Source organism: Ranitomeya imitator, chromosome 4 (assembly GCF_032444005.1).
Source record: "Ranitomeya imitator isolate aRanImi1 chromosome 4, aRanImi1.pri, whole genome shotgun sequence".
NCBI classification, from domain to species: domain Eukaryota; kingdom Metazoa; phylum Chordata; class Amphibia; order Anura; family Dendrobatidae; genus Ranitomeya; species Ranitomeya imitator.
In genome coordinates, this window is record NC_091285.1 from 332073944 (window position 1) to 332093068 (window position 19125).

Below are 19125 nucleotides of genomic sequence, written 5' to 3' on the forward strand. Positions count from 1 at the left end.
AGTTCAACTGCGAGAGACAAAAACTTAAAAAAAAAAAATAAATCTCACTGTATGATTTTTACATAATTTAATTTTCATTTTATTGCATGAAATAATTATTTTATACAATAGAAAAACAACTTAATATTTGGTACAGAATCCTTTGTTTAGAATTAGGTCAGACATGTCCTGTAGTTCTCGACCTACATTGCACACACTGCAGAAGGGATTTTGGCCCATTCCTCCATACAGATCTTCTCCAGATCTTTCAGGTTTCAGGACTGCTGCTGGGCAACATTGAATTTCAGTTCCCTCCAATGATTTCTATTGGTTTCAGATCTGGAAACTGTCTAGAACACTTCAGGATCTTGAAAGGCTTCTTAAGGAGTCACTCCTTAGTTGCCCTGGCTGTGTGTTTCGGGTTATTATTACGCTGGAAGCCCCAGCCACGACCATCTTCATTTCTCTTACTGAGGGAAGGAGGTTGTTTGTCACAATCTCGCGATACATGACCCTATCCATCCTCCCTTCAATACGGTGCAGTTGTCATGTTCCCTTTTAAGAAAAGCACCCCCAAAGTATGATGTTTCCACCACGGTTCACGGTTGGGACTGTGTTCTTGGGGTTTTACTCATCCTTCTCCTGCAAACACGGTGAGTGGAGTTGATTAGTGATGAGCGAACATGCTCGAATAACATCTTATCTGTGCACGCTTGGGTGTTATCCAAGCAGGTGGGCGTGCTCGTATATTATGTTCAAGCCTCTGCGGCTGCGTGATTTGTGGCTGCTAGATTCAACATACCGTATGTTGATATTACGTACTAGTCAATCCCCACATGTGTTTAAACCAACAGCTGCAAATCATGCAACCACAGAGAATTTGACATAATATTCCTGCACCCCCACGTGCTCAGATAAGACGTTATCCGAGCTTATTCGCTCATCACTAGAGATGATACCAAAAAGTTCTATTTTGGTCTCATCTGACCACATGACCTTCTCCCATGCCTTCTCTGGTTCATCCAGATGATCATTGGCCAACTTCAATGGGCCTGGACATGTACTGGCGTGACGAGGGGGACCTTGCGTGCCCTGCAGGATTTTAATCCATGACGGTGTAGTGTGTTACAAATGGTAATGTTTACTACTGTGGTCTCAGCTCTCTTCAGGCCAGTTACCTGGTCCTCCCTCGTAGTCCTGGACTGATTCCTGACCTTTCTCAGAATCCTCCTTTCCCCATGCGACGAGATCTTGCACAGAGCCCCAGACCGAGGAAGATTGACAGTCATCTTGTGTTTCTTCTATTTTCCAATAATTGTGCCAACAGTTGTTGCCTCCTCACCAAGCTGCTTTCCTATTGTCTTGTAGCCCATCCCAGCCTTGTGCAGGTGTACAATTTTGTCTCTGGTGTCCTTAGCTCTTTGATCTTGGCCATGGTGGACAGGCTGGAGTGTGATTGATTGTTTGGACAGGTGTCTTTTATACTGGTAACAAATTCAAACAGGTGCAATTAATACAGGAAATGAGTGCAGTGTATACTATGGTAAGTCAGTATCATTTCTTTATACACTGTGTGCAAAATTATTAGGCAAGTTGTATTTTGATCACATGATACTTGTTGTCCTACTCCAAGCTGTTCAGGCATGAGAGCCAACTACCAATTAAGTAAATCAGGTGCTGTGCATCTCTGTAATGAGGATGGGTGTTGTTTAATGACATCAAAACCTTATATAAGGTGTGCTTAATTATTAGGCAACTTCCTTTCTTTTGGCAAAATGGGTCAGAAGAGAGATTTGACGGGCTCTGAAAAGTCCAAAATTGTGAGATGTCTTGCAGAGGGATGCAGCAGTCTTGAAATTGCCAAACTTTTGAAGCGTGATCACCGAACAATCAAGCGTTTCATGGCAAATAGCCAACAGGGTCGCAAGAAGCGTGTTGGGCAAAAAGGTGTTAAATAATTGCCCATGAATTGAGGAAAATCAAGCATGATGCTGCCAAGATGCCATTTGCCACCAGTTTTGCCATATTTCAGAGCTGCAACGTTACTGGAGTAACAAAAAGCACAAGGTGTGCAATATTCAGGGACATAGCCAAGGTCAGGAAGGCTAAAAAACAACTACCTTTGAACAAGAAACATATGATAACACGTCAAGACTGGGCCATGAAATATCTTAAGACTGACTTTTCAAAGGTTTTATAGACTGATGAAATAAGAGTGACTCTTGATGGGCCAGAGGCTGGATCAGTAAAGGGCAGACAGCTCCACTCCGACTCCGATGCCAGCAAGGTGGAGGTGGGGTTCTGGTATGGGCTGGTATCATCAAAGATGAACTTGTGGGACCTTCTCGGGTTGAGGATGGAGTGAAGCTCAACTCCCAGACCCTACTGCCAGTTTCTGGAAGACAACTTCTTCAAGCAGTGGTACAGGAAGAAGTCTGTATCGTTCAAGAAAAACATGATTTTCATGCAGGACAATGCTCCGTCACATGCCTCCAACTACTCCACAGCGTGGCTGGCCAGTAAAGGTCTCAAAGGAGAAAAAATGACATGGCCCCCTTGTTCACCTGATCTGAACCCCATAGAGAACCTGTGGTCCCTCATAAAATGTGAGATCTACAGAGAGGGAAAACAGTACACCTCTCGAAACAGTGTCTGGGAGGCTGTGGGGGCGGCTGCTCGCAATGTTGATCGTAAGCAGATCAAGCAACTGACAGAATCTATGGATGGAAGGCTGTTAGTGTCATCATAAAGAAAGGTGGCTATATTGGTCACTAATTTTTGGGGGGTTTGTTTTTGCATGCCAGAAATGTTTTTCTAAATTTTGTGCAGTTATATTTGTTTACCTGGTGAAAATAAATACGTGAGATGGGAATATATTTGGTTTTTATTAAGTTGCCTAATAATTCTGCACAGTAATAGTTACCTGCACAAACAGAGATCCTCCTAAGATAGCCAAATCTAAAAAAAACCACTCCAAAAATATTAAGCTTTAATATTTGAGTCTTTTGGGTTGATTGAGAACAACTTGCCTAATAATTCTGCACACAGTGTATGTAGTTGTAACTTTGTATGAATTATGTTTGATGTTTTAGTTATAATGCGCTATAAATGTATTTTCAAGTGTTTTATTTGAAAGTAAACTAGCTTATCAATTTAGTAAAAGATAAGATTTGCACAATTCTTTTTGGTGTAGTCTGTATTAAAATCCACGTGTGGACCTATAAACAGAAAAGTATAAGGGTAAGTACACACAAGACGTTTTTTTCTGCTTTTTTTTTTCTGCAGCAAAACCTGATCATCTTGGCAGGAAAAAAGCTGCGTCAAAAACGCAGGTTTATGTGCGTTTTTGTTGCGCTTTTTGGTTTGTTTTGTTTTCTTAGTCCATGCTAATGTCCTTGAATTTTCAGCAGCAAAAACGCAGCAAATAATGATACCTGTGTTTTTGCTGCGTTTTTTCAACACCCATTCAAGTCAATAGGTGAAAAAAGCTGAAAGAAGTGACATGCTCTGTGTCCCAAAAATGCAGAGATGAACAAAATACTGATCACACAAAAAACCAATGTGTGTGCATGAGATTTCTGAAATCTCATAGACTTTGCTGGTACTGTAAAAAGCAGCTGAAAATTAGCATAAAAAAAACGCCGTGTGAACTTACCCTAAAGGTACCGTCACACTAAGTGACGCTGCAGCGATACCGACAACGATGTCGATCGCTGCAGTGTCGCTGTTTGGTCACTGGAGAGCTGTCAGACAGACAGCTGTCCAGCGACCAACGATCCTGAAGTCCCCGGGTAACCAGGGTAAATATCGGGTTACTAATCGCAGGGCCGCGCTTAGTAACCCGATGTTTACCCTGGTTACCGTTGTAAATGTAAAAAAACAAACACTACATACTTACATTCCCGGTGTCTGGTCAGGTCCCTCGCCTTCAGCTTCCAGCACTGACTGAGTGCCGGCCGTAAAGTACAGCGGTGATGTCACCGCTGTGCTGTGCTTTACGGCTGGCCGGCGCTCACCAGTCAGTGCGGGAAGCTGAAGGCGAGGGACCTGACCAGACACCGGGAATGTAAGTATGCAGTGTTTGTTTTTTTACATTTACAACGGTAACCAGGGTAAACATCGGGTTACTAAGCGCGGCCCTGCGCTTAGTAACCCGATGTTTACCCTGGTTACCAGTGACGACATCACTGACTCGGCGTCACACATGCCGATTCAGCGATGTCAGCGGGAGATCCAGCGACAAAATAAAGTGCTGGACTTTCCCCAGCGACCAACGATCTTCCAGCAGGGGCCTGTTCGTTGGTCGCTGTCACACATAACGATTTAGTTAACGATATCGTTGCTACGTCACAAAAAGCAACGATATCGTTAACGATATCGTTATGTGTGACGGTACCCTAAAGGAGAACCTGATACATCTCTTTTGAAGCTACAGTTCAGGTGATAAGTTTACCCATTCAGAGTCATGTTGTCTGACTTTGAAAAGGAAGCAAATGTTTCTTTATTAATTTCTTTGTTTGGGTACTTTCACATTGCATTTAGTTATGCGTTCAGGGTCATTTCGGATTTGGAAGTATGTGCTGACGGGGCTATAGACTATAAAGGTGGCCGTAGAGCGAACGTGTAACCTACTGGAGGCGGACACTGCGTGCTCATGCTCACAGAGCAAGAAGAGATTAAAGGGCTGCTGACCATCAAAATACAACTGCCGGCCAAGCATTGCAGTCCCTGGGAATCTGCCCGGTGGACGGAGAAAAGGTAATAGAGGGCTGTAAACAGCCAGCGGATCTGAGGTTACCCACCGCTGCCGTAGGCACTAATACAGTCCCATACCATCAGAGAGGCAGGATTTTGAACTTGAACTGTGCACTGATAACAAGCTGTCCCTGTACTTTTCCATTTTTCCTGAATTTTAATTTCTTTGGAACACAGAAGACAGCAGAGTTTCTGGTTTGGTGTTACCCGAGTGACTGTAAATCAAGAGCATCCAATGTTGTCCATCAACCTTTTCTCTTGTACACATGGATTTCTTCAGAATTTGTTTTTTGGTTTTTTTTGTTTTTTACCATCTACTGTATATGGTGGGGTATTTAAAAGTTTTTTTTCAATTAAATTGTAAAGGAAGTAGGGCTTCTACTTAGTCAGTTGCGTTTTGAGGTAGGCATGGGAAGCTGTTTCAATAAAATGTCCGGGCTGATTTATTAAGATTCCATAAAACGGTCAGGATAACACTCATTTGAGATAATTAACAGATTTAAAAATAGTTAGCAACATCTAGAAAAAAAAGGGGTGTCTGGGGCTTTGTCTGTCATTGTATAGCATTCCCCTCTTCTTTTTATAAGGCTGCTTTCACACATCAGTTTTTTGCCGTCATGCACAATCTGGCGAATTTTGAAAAAAAATCAGATCCGGCAAAAGTTGCAGCTGGATCCGTTTTTTTCTCATAGACTTGTATTAGCGACGGATTGCGACGCATGGCCTCCCGTTTCATCCATTTTTTGCCAGATCCGTCAAATTTATTTTCCAGCGGCCGGAGAAAATGGACATAGGAACTTTTTTTGTGTCCGTTGAAAAAACAGACAGCGACGGATTCATTGCTGTCCGTCGTTTGCTATAATGGAACACTATGGCGCCGGATCTGTCAAATGATGGAATCCGGCGCCGGATCTGTCAAATGATGGAATCCGGCGACGGATTACATTTTTTTTAATCTAAGCATGCATTTTCCATTCTGGGTCACTCGCGCGCTCTCTCTCTCTCACAGTTTGCAATTGTCTGGGAAATGAGGAGACTAATTACTGGAGTTTTGGATTATTATGCTACTCAATAAAAAGGCGACAAGGCTATTGACTACTGTCAGGTATGAACAGGCCACATTTGAGATGGATGGCGATGAACTGGAAGTTGTAAACCTAATCGGATTGATCTTTAAATTAAGATGAAGCGACTACATAGACTATAGGAAAAGGAAAGAATTTACTACGGCACTCCCATCCTGATAAAATGGTAACGTTTATTGATTCAAGTTTAAAAAAAACAAACACGAGATCTGATGTGTTTCTGGCACAAAGAAATGCACCTAGTCATAAGATAAGGAAAAAGAAATAAACATGAACATATAAAGAAAACTTTGACCAATCCTGGAAGCCCATTGATTAATTTGAAATGCAAATAGGTGAGACAAAAACACACTGACGGCAGTATCTGACAACCAGCAGTGATTTAAGAAAATCATATAGGGTTAGTAAATGTAATACAGATCGTTTCTAGAATTCATTCCGTTAGGCAACTTTGTATTTAGGCGTAAAATGAAATCTACTTCTCTAAGAGCAAGTTCCCTTTTCCAGTTACCCACCACGTTTATGACACGACACCTTTTCCATACCAAAAAAAAACGCAAAGTGGGACAGATCACTGTTGTGAACAAAGACAAAATGTTTACATGCCCCAGAATATGCCATGTTTTTATTATTGATGTTGGCTATGTGCTCTGCAATTCTCGGTTTCAATTTTCTAATTGTTTGTCCCACATAATAAACTTTGCAGGTTACACACGCAATGCAATAAACTACATATTTGTTGTTGCAGTTTATAGAAGAACCAATCGTATATGGGATATTCGGAATACAGCCTTCAAATGTACTTTGTCCATTTTACTACAGAAAGGCACCCGCCTTAGTATTATTTCCACTATGCTCCATAGATGGTTATTACCTGACCATCTAATGCTTCCAATTTTTCCATGGGCCCTCCAAAACCCACAATGGTACCTTCAATCAACCCACAATGGTACCTTCAATCGCCCTATCATCTCGGGGATAGGTTCCCTTAATGAAGATTGAAGCCAGTGGTTTGATGAGCACCTCCAGCCCTAATTGATAGGACCCCAGGATATCTCAGACATTACAACAGTGCAGGTTTTTGACACCTTTGAATGGCATGATAATTTTGTCCTTTGTAACTAGTGATTTCATAAATTTATACTCTACTATCCCCCATTCTCTAGCCCTAGCAGCTATCAAACACTATCTTGACATACAGTATATAGTGCATATTTCCTTTCCTTAAAATAGTTCTTTCTGGCCGCTCTAAATTTTCTTCAGCATAATTTTTTCAGTTTCAATGAAAAATTTTAGTTACAGGTATTAGGTGCCCCGATGGGTTTGACTTTTTCCCCCTCTTTAGAAATCCTTTGCATGTCTTGGTGGGAAGAAAAATATATTTTTACTGACCGCAATCTTTTTGGTTTGGCAGATATGTGGACGATTTGCTGTTGGTTTGGGAAGGTTCCACCAACACATTCGTGGGATTCCTATCATATATTCTAATGAATTAAATTCACGGTTCACTGTCAATACTCCTTCTTTTCAGACCCCCGTTCTTAGATATCATAATCAAGGGGAACCCTGTAACCAAAAGGGTGTAAACATCTTTTTACCACAAGAACGTCTCAAGTAACATTATTCTCCTCTCCAGTAGCTCCCATCCCCGTCATGTCACCTAAGCCATCCCCCAGGGGGGAATTTATTCTTCCCAAAATGACATAACAAGGTTTGCCAAAATTTGGCCCTCATAGGGGAGTTTCTATGTTGAAGGTAGAATTTATGATCAAAAAAGTAGCCAGCACCTTTAGCAGCTGCCATTTTAATGCATATCTGCGGTCGCTAAGGGGTTGTTCGGGCTTTTCACCAAACCCTGCAGTCCCTCTGAGACTGCAGGCTTGGAAATCCTGTGAAGTTTCTCCAGTGCCAGCATCCAGACTGAGCGATCATGTGACCCAAAGCATGCGGTATGTGTACTCCTGGCCTCTTTCTAACTAGGCATGTGCAGCCTCGCTCATTTTCCTTGTATTGAGTGAGGCCGCGCTTGGTCTCGCCGCTGGCATGGGAGAATCCTCACAGCGCGTGCTGCACGCAATATGAGGATTCATAACTCTGTAGTCACAAGTGACTGCAGACTTGTGATTAGCCTGGACAACCCCTTTTAAATAAGTCTTCAGCAATACTTTGTACCAAATATAGTCAGATATTCACTTCATATACGCATGCATTCACAAAGGCAGTATTTCTTATGTAGGTGTTTTAGAAACTGACAGCACACAGTATTTAAATGTTTTTTGTCAAGTTTTGAAGCTATTACCTATCACTCGTATTGAGGGTGTATTTACGATCGCTGGGGGTCAGACTACTTTCCCGCCCTCCGATTCCGACAAAGGAGCTGTGGAGAGCCCTGTCTTAATGGAACGGCATTTGAGCATGTACAACCCCACTTCATTCATATTCTATGGAACTACTGGAAATTGCAGAGTATACCTATCTAAGGCTAGGGTCACACGACCTTCCTCCTCCCCCCCCCCCCCCCTTTCATCCACGAAAATATGTCCTATTAATGCTAATTTAATTCTAATCGCATTCTGATCATAGACCGTGTGAGTTTCTCAGATGCGGAGGCGCAAAACAAAAAAAGTTTCCATCTTATGCTGTGTGTATGTCAAAATCCGAACTCTCTCGGATGTCATCCAAGTATGGTTCAATGTTTTCCACGGACTCATCGACATTCAGTATCATCAGGTTATCAGAGGCACCTCATTCATGCTGCAATTTTTTCCTTGAACTGAATCGGTGTGAGAAAAAAACTTGGACATTAGCACTGTCTCATTGAATAACTTGGGGACCACTGCTATTCATCAAAATGACGGATCACACTTTTCAGATTTTTACTGTCATGTGCACGAGCCCTTAAAAGGTGGTTCGAAAGATAAATTAATTTCATCCTAAATCCTCATTTTTTTTAGTGCCATAATCTAATCTATTTTCTAATATACTTTAATTAAAAATTCCCTATAATTCCCTAACTACACTGTGACATGCGAGGACAGTGGTAGTCTTTGCAAGCTAGATATGTCTTAGGCTTCTTTCACACTTCCGTCTTCCAAATCTTCACAGGATCCATCAAGATGTTGAAATGACGGATCCTGTGCAGATTGTGGAAAACGTGTGCACTGGGCCCGTCTTTCTGACGGACCCGTCGAGCCTATGTGCACCTGTTGTGTATGCGTCTTCGCAGCGGTTTTCAGCTGCGAAAACACATACACAACACAAACAAGGTTAAAAAATTTTCTTAAAAATCACAGTATTCTCACCTACCGACGTCCCGCGCAGCGATGCACCTAGCATTCCTAGTAATATATTGTGAAATCTTCTCGCGAGATTTTGCAATGTATTACTAGGAACGCTAGCTGCCGGGAGCATCGGTGACGCTGAGCGGGACGTTGGTAGATGAGAATATTGCGATTTTTTTTTTTTTTTTTTTTTTTTTTTTTAACATATCTTGTTACTATTGATGCTGCATCGGCAGCATCAATAGTAAAAAGAGAAAGCGAGCGAGAGAGGATTTCCCTGACGGGAAATTCTTTCAAGCATGCTCAGTTTGAAAAGGCGGGACCGTCGCTGGATTCCTGCTTTTCACAGTCAGCGACGCATCCTGCGCCCATAGGCTTCCATTGTAGCCAGTGACGGGCAACGCAGGATGCGTCACTGACCGATTTTCCGACGTGCAGAAAAAATGTTCCTCTGAACATTTTCTCTACCCGACGGACCATTTTTTTATGCAGGATACAGTGCATGACGGATGAAACGGATGGCCATCCGTCACAATCCATCACTAATACAAGTCTATGAGAAAATGCAGGACCCTGCAAATTATTTTGCTGGGTCCTGCATTCTCAAAAATCGACGGATTGTGATGGGAGCTGAAAGACGGAAGTGTGAAAGAGGCCTAAACAACATGCAGTGACAGTGCGCTATGTGGCCGACTCATTACTATTTATCTGAGCGCACTGTCTTTATGCACATTGCGCAGTCATGGAGCAGTGACTAGTTCAGCTACTGAAACAGAAGGTCACTAGTGACACAAAAAACAGAAAAAAAGTGTTTCAGCTGCGCAGCTACGCAATGTACTGTGTGGGCTGCGCAATGTACTGTGTGGGCTGCGCAATGTACTGTGTGGGCTGCGCAATGTACTGTGTGGGCTGCGCAATGTACTGTGTGGGCTGCGCAATGTACTGTGTGGGCTGCGCAATGTACTGTGTGGGCTGCGCAATGTACTGTGTGGGCTGCGCAATGTACTGTGTGGGCTGCGCAATGTACTGTGTGGGCTGCGCAATGTACTGTGTGGGCTGCGCAATGTACTGTGTGGGCTGCGCAATGTACTGTGTGGGCTGCGCAATGTACTGTGTGGGCTGCGCAATGTACTGTGTGGGCTGCGCAATGTACTGTGTGGGCTGCGCAATGTACTGTGTGGGCTGCGCAATGTACTGTGTGGGCTGCGCAATGTACTGTGTGGGCTGCGCAATGTTCCGCGTGGGCTGCGCAATGTTCCGCGTGGGCTGCGCAATGTTCCGCGTCGGCTGCGCAATGTTCCGCGTGGGCTGCGCAATGTACCGCGTGGGCTGCGCAATGTACCGCGTGGGCTGCGCAATGTACCGCGTGGGCTGCGCAATGTACCGCGTGGGCTGCGCAATGTACCGCGTGGGCTGCGCAATGTACCGCGTGGGCTGCGCAATGTACCCCCTGGGCTGCGCAATGTACCCCCTGGGCTGCGCAATGTACCCCCTGGGCTGCGCAATGTACCCCCTGGGCTGCGCAATGTACCCCCTGGGCTGCGCAATGTACCCCCTGGGCTGCGCAATGTACCCCCTGGGCTGCGCAATGTACCACCTGGGCTGCGCAATGTACCACCTGGGCTGCGCAATGTACCACCTGGGCTGCGCAATGTACCACCTGGGCTGCGCAATGTACCACCTGGGCTGCGCAATGTACCACCTGGGCTGCGCAATGTACTACGTTGCTGTGCTATATACTACGTGGGCCGTGTTACACACTGCGTACGTGGGCCGTGTTACACACTGCGTACGTGGGCCGTGTTACACACTGCGTACGTGGGCCGTGTTACACACTGCGTACGTGGGCCGTGTTACACACTGCGTACGTGGGCCGTGTTACACACTGCGTACGTGGGCCGTGTTACACACTGCGTACGTGGGCCGTGTTACACACTGCGTACGTGGGCCGTGTTACACACTGCGTACGTGGGCCGTGTTACACACTGCGTACGTGGGCCGTTTTACACACTGCGTACGTGGGCCGTGTTATACACTGCGTACGTGGGCCGTGCTATATACTCCGCGACAGGCCGCGAACAATCAGCGACAGGCGTAGTCCGGCCGCGAATTGGCGCGGGATTTGAACCACGCTTCGCTAATTGGTCACGGTTGGCCGAATCCTGTGTATTCAATGTATTCTAAAATCTTCATAAATAAACTACATACATATTCTAGAATACCCGATTCGTTAGAATCGGGCTACCATCTAGTATCTACATAATACACAAACTATTATAGTATTTTTTTATATACAATTCTTACTGTAACTGTGAAATTGCAACCCCTAGAAAGAAGAGGCATGGAATTATCAAAATCGCCTGTTAATGAACAAACGGAAAAATTCAAAAACATGCACTTGTGCTGTGAGCAACCTGCATGGTCTAAAAATGCTACCTTCGCCTGCAGTGTCTCTGGACTTGTCGCCCATCAAGCACATTCTAGACGTTGTTGAGCAGCAGTTAATAAAGAAAGCTGCCAGCAGCGGATCTTGATGATTTGCATACTTAAAGGGAACCTGTCACCCCGTTTTTTGAGATTGAGCTATAAATACTGTTTAATAGGGCCTGCGCTGTGTGTTCCTATAGTGTATGTAGTGTACCCCGATTCCCCATGTATGCTGAGAAATAACTTACCAAAGTCGCCGTTTTCGCCTGTCAATCAGGCTGGTCAGGTCGGGAGGGCGTGGTGACATCGCTGGTTCTTCCTCAGCTTTACGTTGGTGGCGTATGGGCAAACTCGGCTGGTTCTTCCTCAGCTTTACGTTGGGGGGGGGGAGATGCAAACTCGGCTTTGGGAAAATGGCCGCCGCGATCTCTAATGCGCACGCGCGGCATCCCGCGGCCATTTTCCTGAAGCCCCGTGCAGCAGAGCACTCGATCTGCGCACGCGCGGCCCCAGGAAGATGCGCGGCCCCACCGACGAAAGGGATGACAGCGCAGATCGCGCGCTGTGTCTTCACCACTACGCCACCAACGTAAAGCTGAGGAAGAACCAGCGATGTCATCACGCCCTCCCGACCTGACCAGCCTGATTGACAGGCGAAAACGGCGACTTTGGTAAGTTATTTCTCAGCATACATGGGGAATCGGGGTACACTACGTACACTATAGGAACACACAGCGCAGGCCCTATTTAACAGTATTTATAGCTCAATCTCAAAAAACGGGGTGACAGGTTCCCTTTAAGTGCATTCAGGGTGGCAGAACATTCCTCCGACAACCAATAAAGGGAACCCGACAGATGATACCTGATTCCTGCCATGTGTATGAGACACTGGCTACGTAATTTTAGCCAGGTGTGTTTGAAAAACATACTTTTAAAGCCATTTGGGACCAAGCTGTACAGAGGACTAGTTGGACAGGCATGTCCCAGACTGCTTCATCCCACCCACTCCCCTGTAGCTGGAGTGACAGTTGTCTCCCTATACATGTATGCAGTGAGAAGCCATTGGGGATCTGCCTGTCTGACAAGCCTCCCTTTTGGATCTGCTTTTAAAGTATGTTTTTACGCCACATCCTTTCAGATTCAAACATTACTGATGAAATCATGTATCCAGTGTCTGATACACGCTGCCTGTGGATGAGGCTGTATGTATTAGCCGTATGGTTCCCTTTTAATACCCTCACGCTAAGCATGCAAAGGAATGTGTATGTTTGCGTGCGGCTCTCCTGCTTGATAGTGAATAAGAAAATTTTAACATTTTGGTTTTCATCATTACGTATTACGTGTCTATTGATCTTGTGATTTCTATAATTCCACAAATTTTCCTTCATGGTGTTTTTTAATTTCAGTGTTGAGAAATGTATGAACAATAGTTTCTAATCAATGCTAGATCGTTATTTTTTTTTTTCACTTTTACACTGGGCAAATATTGTTTTGATTGCAAGAAACTTTTGTTACAGGTTCAGAGATACATACCAGCAGGATAGGATAAGTTTGTATTAAAATATCCTGTTGAGGCTCCTTTATTAAATTTACATGCAGATTATATTAATGTATTGAATCCATTCCCTTTTCAAGTGTTTCCATAAAACATCATGACATAGTAAGAATAAATATTGCTGGGCTCCTACTTAGTGCACATGAAAGAAATCAATATATATAATTACGTGAAGAGGTTTCTTTCCTCATAGCACATGCTGGCTAGGCAGAACGACTGCTCAACTTAATGGTGTGCAGCTTCATCATAACTCCTCGTTGCTTCTTTTATTATTTACTAATGTTAGTCTCCAGCTTAAAGATTGCATGCATTTGCTTAGAATGCTGACTTTAGTAGTATTTAGCCAATTTCATGTTGTGTAATTAAAACTTGCTCTAAAAATGGATTCCTGAATACTTATTGAGTATTGAAACCAACTGTGTATCCAATGACAGCTTTCATGTGTCGGAATTCGTCATCTTTCTTTTTATAAGGAATTCGAGAATATTCGGGTATGCGCATATGTCGTTCTCTTTACAGAATTGTTTCCGGTGTATATTTTTTTCTACTAATGGAATGAATATATTTACAACAAGGTCTGTGTGACTTTGAATTTTCTTTATACACATTGTGTGCTCATTAGGGGGAAAGCAGGGATAAGGGTATGTGCAAATATTTCTATTGCAAAAACAAGACTCGTTTTTGGACGCGCGGAATTGCTTTAAATCCGCAGTGTAGTGCACAGCCAATGTTAATCAATGGGAAATCTAGAATTAGTGCGCACATGCTACGGAAAAATCCATTTGGATTTGCAGCGTTTTATTTTTCGCAGCATGTCAATTCTTTTTGCGGATCTGCAGCGTTTCTGCACCCATTGACTTTCATTGAGTTAGTCAAAACCGCAGATGTAAAAAGATTTGCAGTTTTGCTGCATAGTTGCTTGCGAAAAACACTGCAGATGGGGAGGAGGAAGGGTGGTGGGCGGAGACTGCGTGGGGAAGAGATGTGCGTGTGTGTGTGTTCGGGGGTGTGATCGGGGGTCTGCGGGTGTGTGTGTAGATGAACAATATTGGCGCTCTAGGGACTTTCCCTTAGCTTCTCAGTAATGTCTTCAGCAGATAGTCGCTGATTGGCCATTTGGCAGCTTGCGGGCTGCTCTGAATAATGATGTCAGCGGTCAGTGTGTTAACAGATGACAGACCTGAGTGGGGACTTGATTTTTTATGGATTGAGTTGAAACTTTTATTAGGAATATATTTTCAGAACATTTATCCTGCGCTGAGCTCTAACATCGGGATTTCCATTTAAATCTCTGAGTGACGTGATTCAGCTGAAACCCCTGAGGAATCCATTCACTGTAGTGAAACAGCAGAGTTACTCTGGACTCTGTCTGGCCTCTGTTCAGAGTTGTTTTTTACAGCAGTGCACAAAATTAGTCGACTGCGCTTATATGCATACCTTTAAAGGGAATCTGTCACCACATTTTGCCGCTATAAACTACGGCCACTGCCATTAGGGGCTTATCTACAGCATTCTGTAATGCTGTATATAAGCCCCCGATGTAACCTGACAGATAAGAAAAACAGAGACAAGACAGATCAATATCAGGTGAAGAACTGTTGTTTTTTTTTTGTTTTGTTTTTTTGCCGTTCCTCATGCGGTATAAGTGATTAGACAAATTTAATCTTCGGGTCGGTGCGATTACAGGGATGTCCAATTAATGCTTTTTTTTTTTTTTTTTTTTTTTTTAGGTTAGACAGCTCTAACTAAAAGACATGTTTGGGTTTTTTGTTTTTTTTTTTGCAAAAAAACGCTGCGGAATCCGCACAAAGAATTGACATGCTGCGGAAAATACAACGCAGCGTGTCCGCGCTGTGTTTTCCGCAGCATGGGCACAGCGGATTTGGTTTTCCATATGTTTACATGGTACTGTAAAAGTGATGGAAAACTGCTACAAATCCGCAGTGGCCAATCCGCACCGTGTGCACATAGCCTAATTCTAACCCTAATTCTGACCATAACCCTAATTATAACCCCAACCCTAACCCTAATTGCAACCCTAAACCTAGTTCTAACCCTAACCCTAGTGGAAAAATAAAAATAAATATATTTTCTTTATTTTATTATTTTCCCTACCTATGGGGGTGATAAAGGGGGGGGTTATTTACTATTTTTTTTATCTTTTTATTTTGATCACTGTGATGGGATGTATCACAGTGATCAAAATGAATGAACGAATCTGCCGGCCGACAGATTCGGCGGGCGCACTGCGCATGCGCCCACCATTTTGGAAGATGGCGGCGCCCATCCTAACAGAAGGACGGACACCGGGAGGGACCACAGGACTCCGGAGGTACGAGGGGATGGGATCGGACAGCGGGAGGGGCGCCAGACAGGATGGAGGGGATACGAGGGCGCGGAGGACAGGACGGAGGGGTAGGAAACACTGGCGGTGGCTGCAGATCGCCGCCGTCAGTCGGTGGCGGGGGTGGATCGAGGTCTCCAGCTGTGGCCGATGATATTGCATCATCAACCATGGCTGGATTGTAATATTTCACCAAGTTGCATTGGTGAAATATTACAAATTGCTCTGATTGGCTGTTTCAACAGCCAATCAGAGATCGTAGCCATGTGGGGGCAAAGCCACCCCCCATGGGCTGAAGTACCACTCCCCCTGTCCCTGCTGGTCGGGTGAAATTGAAGTTAACCCTTTCACCCGATCTGCAGGAACGCGATCATTCTGTTACACAGCATATGGGTCACAGGTCGGATTGGCACCGACTTTCATGACGCATACGCTGTGTCACAGGTCGGGAAGGGGTTAAGCGAGGGCGCCATTGTTGTATCTTTGGATGCCAATCTCCCTGGTTAAAGGGAACCTGTCACCCCGTTTTTTGAGATTGAGATATAAATACTGTTAAATAGGGCCTGTGCTGTGCGTTACTATAGTGTATGTAGTGTACCCTGATTCCCCATGTATGCTGAGAAATACATTACCAAAGTCGCCGTTTTCGCCTGTCAATCAGGCTGGTCTGGTCAGATGGGCGTGTTCACAGCGCTCTTTTCTTCCCCAGCTTTCCGTTGGTGGTGTAGTGGTGTGCGCATGTCCAAGGTCCGGATTCCCTGCGCCAACGTGAAGACACAGCGCGCGATCTGCGCTGTCATCCCTTTCATCGGTGGGGGCGGCCATCTTCCTGGGGCCGCGCGTGCGCAGATGTAGTGCTCTGCTGCACGGGGCTTCAGGAAAATGGCCGCGGGATGCCGCGCGTGCGCAGAAGAGATCGCGGCGGCCATTTTCCCAAAGCCACCGATGAAAGGGATGACAGCGCAGATCGCGCGCTGTGTCTTCACGTGGGCGTAGGGAATCCGGACCTTGGACATGCGCACACCACTACACCACCAACGGAAAGCTGGGGAAGAAAAGAGCGCTGTGAACACGCCCATCTGACCAGACCAGCCTGATTGACAGGCGAAAACGGCGACTTTGGTAATGTATTTCTCAGCATACATGGGGAATCAGGGTACAATACATACACTATAGTAACGCACAGCACAGGCCCTATTTAACAGTATTTATATCTCAATCTCAAAAAACGGGGGTGACAGGTTCCCTTTAAATAGGGATAGACATTAGGGAAATTCCAGGGCCCCTGTAAAAACTCTGTCACCCTACCATTATAAAAATGTATTTTACTGTGTCCTGTAGAGTGTAGAAGACCTAATTTAGGTAAAAAAATGGGGGGGAAAAGCAAACAAATAGGCAAAGGTATGTAGTACCTTATCTTATATAGTAATATATTGTGGCATGATACTAATATCAAGAGAAGCATGGTGGTATTGAAATGAAGCCACTGAGCAGTCATTATGTAAGTATAGGCTAATGAGAGATGATTTTAAAGCTTGTTACCAGATTATACAACAAAACTGCATAAATTATGAAATAGATTTCTTATACTTGGTGAAGCTGGTGTATTTACTTTGAAAATTCCATGTCAGAATGGCTGTATACGTCTGATATTGATATAAGCATTTTACGAGTCCAGCTGGAGTTAAAATGAAATGATCTTTTCAATATTAGGAGATTTTAGACCAGATCTAATCATCCATTCTGTCAAAAAAATTTAAAGTAGTTACACCAATCTCATCAGATCAGATGTGAGAAATCTATGTAATGTATGCAGTTTATAATGTGAAAGCTGATGATGGGTCTTTCTTAAGATATGTAAAGCTGAGTTGATAAAACTTGTAGAATGGATGTGAGATCTTGGTTGCCAGTGCCTGATACATGCAGCCTGTGGGTCGGGCAGCATGTATCCGCTGTCAGGTTCATTTAAGGGCAATGCAAATGACAAGCAATTAATTGTTCTGCTGAATTATTCTTTAATTTCTTGTTGAAAATTCCAGTATTCATATGCGATGGTAAAAGAAATCCACTCTGATTTTAATGTGATTGTCAGATTTGTTCATCGTCTTTCAGCTGTGTTAGGATTTGTACCAGAGGCTCCTTGAGGAATTTCTGGTGCAGAGTTGTTCAGAAAGCCCAACCTTATGATGGAAACTTGATGGAACCTCATTATTGTAGCAGTAGTAGTAGTTTTTTGTAGACTTGGTTTATAAAGGCTTGGTTTTTGGTGGGTGAGTTGTATAATAAGTTTCTTACTGGTTAAGTTCTTCTTTTTGTAATAAAAAATTTTTTAAAAGAAAATATTTTTTTTGTAATGTATTATGCCAGTCAGTGTTATACTAATAGAATAATGTATTCTGCATTATCCCTCATTCTGTAACACTACTGAGCTGCCATGGTTGGTTTTGGCAATGGCATTTAAGTGCATTTTTGCCTGATCAGCAAATAAGATCTGTACAACTATCAGTATAAAATAGCAGTTGTCTGGAGTTTTATAAAACATAGTTAATATTGAATAACATTTTGTAAGGTCCCCATATACATTAGATTCAGCTTAAAGGGCCTCTGTCACCCCCCTCCAGCCGTTATAAACTAAAAGAGCCACCTTGTGCAGCAGTAATGCTGCATTCTAACAAGGTGGCTCTTTTAGTGGACCTGTGGAGCGTCTGACAAGCGCAGTGCGCATGCCCAGGAATCCCAGCCCCGCACTGTGCATACTGCATAACACAGTGCGGGGCGGGGATTCAGTAACAGGCTGGCCGCACTGACCGCACAGGCGCAGAAAGGAACCCGGCACCAGCGCTCGGACGGATAATGCTCTATGCGCCTGCGCAAGGCAGAAGAGCAGAGCGCAGGCGCCGGATTTCACACAATAATAGCGCTCAGGGGGCGGCGAAAATCAACCCAACAGATGACTGACGGCAGTTGGGCGCTTCTAAGAGGAGGCTTCAGTCCCGCCTCCAGGTACAAAGATAGGTATTTCAGCCTAATTATAAATACATTTATTGGGGCAATAACAGAGACAAAAACTAAAAGAGCCACCTTGTTAGAATGCAGCATTACTGCTGCACAAGGTGGCTCTTTTAGTTTATAACGGCTGGAGGAGGGTGACAGTGGCCCTTTAACTCCGGATATCCGTGTGTGTTTCGGGCGCATGCTGACTGATGATTAGGCGAGCTGTCGAACACACATGTCCGTTTTGGGACTGACAATTTAAGCTGCCAGTCTACGTGTCAGTCGTTGGCTTTCTCATAGGCCATGTTCACACATTCAGTATTTGATCAGTATTTTACATCAGTATTTGTAGCCAAAACCAGGAGAGAGTGATAAATACAGAAGTGGTGCATATGTTTCTATTATACTTTTCCTCTGATTGTTCCAATCCTGATTTTTGGCTTAGAAATACTGATGTAAAATACTGACCATGTGGACATGGCCTTGGAGTACACCGTAGTGCTCAGATGAGCGAGCGCTCCTGTGTATGGGAGTGTCATCTACCAGCCATCTAATGTGTATGGCTCACCTTATTGTTCTAGTCCTGGGAGGGGATGGAGATGAGGGTTGATTGACTAAAAGAAATGATGAGAAAAAGGCGCCGCATATGAACCAGACTATATAAGTCAATGTAGAAGAAAAGATGGTTCAGTATAGCTTGACATT

General features: G+C 44.1%; 1 protein-coding gene across 1 annotated transcript in view; it reads left to right on the forward strand.

Annotated features, from left to right (window-relative positions):
* The window catches only part of LOC138676083 (transcriptional regulator QRICH1-like), a 77535-nt gene that overhangs the window by 19195 nt on the left and 39215 nt on the right, over positions 1 to 19125 (forward strand). The gene's annotated exons all lie outside the window — the stretch shown is intronic.